We start from the raw sequence: 4,515 nt of genomic DNA on the forward strand, positions 1-4,515 counted from the left end.
ACAATTCAATACTGGCCATTACTTTATATAATTGTTTCACTCATATTTTATAGGGAATGTTTCAATAGTTGAATCTTTATAAAATTACAATTACTGAAAATTTAATATTAGTATAACACCTTTTCCTGCTTTTTTATTAACCATAATTCTAGACCAATAGAAAAACAAAAACATCTAAACTGATTCACAGATACTTGTTGGATTCACGTTTTAAAAAAAAATAAAAAAATACAATTTAGGTACCTGATAAAGTTATGATTATCATAACAGAAAAATAATAAATTTATTTTACACGTCATCATCATGTTGGAAGTTATTCCAAATTACATGTGATACTACATGATGCAAAATATTTACATACATATTATTTGGACATATATTTTTCTGTGATACATATGTATATGTATACAACTATTTATTCTCAACATACCTACTGGAATAGTGTTCTAATTCCATCATGTTTTCTTTTTCTTGTTTAGCCTGTAATTAAGTGCAATGATATTATTTCTTGAATAATAAAATTATGTTTATATATATATATATATATACAGATAAGAAAAGAGAGAGGAAAATTACAAAGTTGATAGAAAGATTAGTCCGATTAGCCATTCTTAAAACATATAACAACAAAATGGACAAACATTATTAGATAAAAGACAATTTTTTATGGGGAGAGTAGGACAGCAGTAAGTCTACGGACTTGCAAAGCTAAAATCCGGGGTTCGATTCCTTGCAGTGGACACAGCAGATAGCCTAATGTGGCTTTGCTCTAAAACAAAATCAAAATTCAAAAAAAAAAATCCAGTTTCTGAATGTTTGTATTCTTGATAAAAAAATAAAAAATTAAATTACTTGTAAACATTAAATGAACATAAGCTAAATATTTTTGTGAAAACTTAATCATTATATTTTTTATGGTGTTTTCTAGCACTAGAAACCACAAATGTTTAATACTTACAATAGTTTCTTTCAGACGTCTTTCTTCTCCTCTTATCCTTTCTTCTGACTTTATTTCCAATCCTCTGATGTGTTCTTCCAGAGAATGGATTCTGAAAAATCAATCAATATTAGGACTTGAAAGATCGTGCTGGATTCATTTCGGTGCAGGAAGAAGATACTTGAAACTGGATTGATCCAAAATGAACTACATCACATTAACAACTGCAAGGTACTCGTTTTATGATTACCTGTGCATTAAAGCCTTTCCATCATGACTCATCCCTACAGAAGTCTTTATGGAGAAAACAATATTTATGTTATTTGTTGCAAGTTTTTCTGCTATAAACTTCTTTATATTCTCATCCCGGTAATGTATATTTTGTTACCAGGACTTCATAGTTAACATAAAGTCATGATTTGGCAAGTTCCCAATCCTACACACATGTATATATATTTTAGTTCTTGTTTTCAGAGCTACAAGTCTGTAAACAAATGTTGTGAAGTAGAACATTCTTTTGTCATTACTAACAATTTATCCTATAATTCTAACAGGAAGCTTAGGGTGGATCTCGTTTTTCCTGTTGTTCCAAACCTGCTAGTGTTGACATTTCTGTCATTTGCAGAGCACATGTAATAATAAGTATAAATATATATTTGTAAAACAGATTATCTTTTTTCTTTATTTAAGCTCTGCTTTTACTATTAAATGGAAGATGGATTTCAATTAAATAAAATATAGTTTTCCCATTTGTGCAAACTGGTAATGAAATTCTACTATTTCAATCTTGTATTGCGCATAAAGCTCGCCTAAATTCTTTAATTGATACTCAAAGTAACGACTGTACCTTTCTCCAGTAAACACTGACTTATCTTAATGTAGAGCAATATGAAAACATTTGCTTTCAAGAAAACGTTTAAAGACCACATTTTTTCAATTTGAAGATAAAAAAAAACAAGCAAAAATAAAAATATTTAACTTTGTAGTACAGAGCTCTATTACAGCAGTTGGGACAGCAGTAAATATACGGACTTAACAACGCTAAAACACAGTGCATATAGCCGATTGCATCGTGTCTCAACTCGAAGAAGATAACACGTTATGTTTAGTGAGAGTATTTGAAGTTAGTTCTGCTGTATTGCTGGAAGGAAAGGCTACACTTCCATTCTTTAACCCAATGAATTAAATTCTACGTTTATATACAAATTTTAGTTATAAAAGTTATCTCACCTCCTGAATCTCTAATTTTCTATTCCATTCGGTCTCATTTCATAATAAAAACTTACTTTCAAATCTTTTCAACACACAAAAAGTCGAACAACTCAAGCCACTGCGATCCATAAACTTGTATCTTCATTACGTCGCACAGGTGTGGAAACAGTACTCGTAGTATGTCAGACTGGTTGCCATAGCAACAGCATTATAAACAATATGAGCTCACGCGACAACGGCAACACTTTGTGAAATGATTTCAGCCACTATTTCAGATGGTATATGTACAGGATGACGCTATATATTTTTTTGCTATTGGCTGCCCTAGCTTACTCACTGAACAATGACGATTAGCAACCAACAGGTTTCGCAGACATATTGCGTCACGTTTGGACTAAAAACGTTCTATTCAGAAACGCGTGGCCCACTCCACTGTAATACAGGTTTGACCGAAGAAAAAGGTCTCTGAACATTGTAAGGCGTTTTATATTGAAGCGGTTCAAACTAACGCCTTCTTTCGTGTTAACACCAACACACTAATAACTTAAGTATAAGCGTTGGAAACGGGAAGGGGAAGTCACTTACCTCCAATAAATAAATTGGAGCCCGAATATATTTCGCCCCCTATATTTTCCTGACAACAATTTTTCGTTTGGCCTTTTCTATGCAGTAGGCTAACTTTGCAATTGTGTGAAACTGTTGAATAATATTTTAAAACGTTATTGTTGTTTGTCAGACAATGTTATACATTTTATACGCTTCTTCGTGCCTAAAGAAACAAAAATATAAATAAATACTAATCATGGAACAGGTGTAAATATATCTTGACCGCACCGCACCCTTCATACTATTTTGTTCAGAATGACGTCATTACCAAATATGGTAACTGAATTTAGCGTGTTATTGTGTGAGTTTATTCACAGGGTATTATCTTTTATCAGTTAATTGTTAAATACGACTCAAAAAATGTTTGTAAATATTACGTAAATAATTACGTCAAGTACAAAAATGATTTCGTTTAATTTCTGCTCCTGTGAATTATTTGAAAAAACTTAAATAAAATGTTCTCATTTTACCTTTACTAAATAAAATCAAGACGGTCTTGTAAAGCTTCTGGATGAGCGTATAATGTTGTTTCACATCGTACAACAAACTGTGAGACAAGCAGAATTAAAAACAACCTGTCCAGTGTTGTGTTGAATAATTCTTATTCTTCAATAACCCATGAATGACATTATAAGTATGTGTGGCTGGCGTTCTAACTGCGTTTACATCTCACAATACTGACAATCCTGGTTTATTGTACAGAAATTGGAAACGTTTCATAAGAAATCACGTCACGCAACACAGATAGTTCTGATCAGGATACAGATATCAGACATTTTTATAACAAATCACTTTACACGACACAGATAGTTCTAATCAGGATACAGGTATCAGAGATTTTTTGTAACAAATGTGACGTATTTATTATTATATATTTATTTTAATATCAACGTTTGTTTAGATTAAGTTTATATTTTTAAACATGCGTAGCTTATAGTGTTAAATATGTATTGCGAACCTCCCGCCTATTCTCTAAAGTTGTAGAAGATTCTTGTTTGTTTGTAATTAAGCACAAAGCTACACAATGGGCTATCTGTGCTCTGCCCACCACGGGTATCGAAACCCGGTTTCTAGCGTTGTAAGTCCGCAGACATACCGCTGTGCCACTGGGGGCTAAGAAGATTCTTGAGTGTAAGAATCAACAATATTTGTATGTACGTAAACGCTTAATGTAGCTTTGTATTGTTACGTAATCTAAATTTTCTAGAAACTCTCTACACGCCTATAAATATAACCAACGCGACGCGCCAAAAAAGAGAGTATCTATTACTAGTTTGCTATTGTCAGTGTGCTATAAACTTCGGAAGCTATAATTGCGATTATTATAACGCTTATGAATCGGTAAACTCCAGATATTTGGCCAGGAGCAGTTACAAAGTTCGAACATTACAAATCATTTAACTTCAGTTATATAACTTCATCATTCTAATAGTTCTGATCAGGATACAGGTATCAGATTTTTTAACAAATCACTTCACACAACACAGATAGTTCTGATCAGGATACAGGTATCAGATTTTTTTAACAAATCACTTCACACAACACAGATAGTTCTCATCAGGATACAGATATCAGAGATTTTTTTTTACAACAAATCACTTCACACGACACAGATAGTTCTGATCAGGATACAGATATCAGAGATTTTTTATAACAAATCACTACACACGGCACAGATAGTTCTGATCAGGATACAGGTATCAGATTTTTTTTAACGAATCACTTCACACAACACAGATAGCTCTCATCAGGATACAGAT

General features: G+C 32.3%; 1 long non-coding RNA gene across 1 annotated transcript; it reads right to left on the minus strand.

Moving 5' to 3' along the window:
- Window positions 1-415: 415 nt before the first annotated feature.
- Window positions 416-2,284, minus strand: LOC106477720. Its single transcript, XR_001292020.2, has 3 exons — window positions 2,224-2,284; window positions 959-1,049; window positions 416-480 (listed from the first exon to the last, which is right to left on the minus strand). It is a non-coding gene; the product is annotated as an uncharacterized LOC106477720 (long non-coding RNA).
- Between the last annotated feature and the right edge of the window lie 2,231 nt (window positions 2,285-4,515).

Source organism: Limulus polyphemus, unplaced genomic scaffold, assembly GCF_000517525.1.
Source record: "Limulus polyphemus unplaced genomic scaffold, Limulus_polyphemus-2.1.2 Scaffold77248, whole genome shotgun sequence".
NCBI lineage: Eukaryota > Metazoa > Arthropoda > Merostomata > Xiphosura > Limulidae > Limulus > Limulus polyphemus.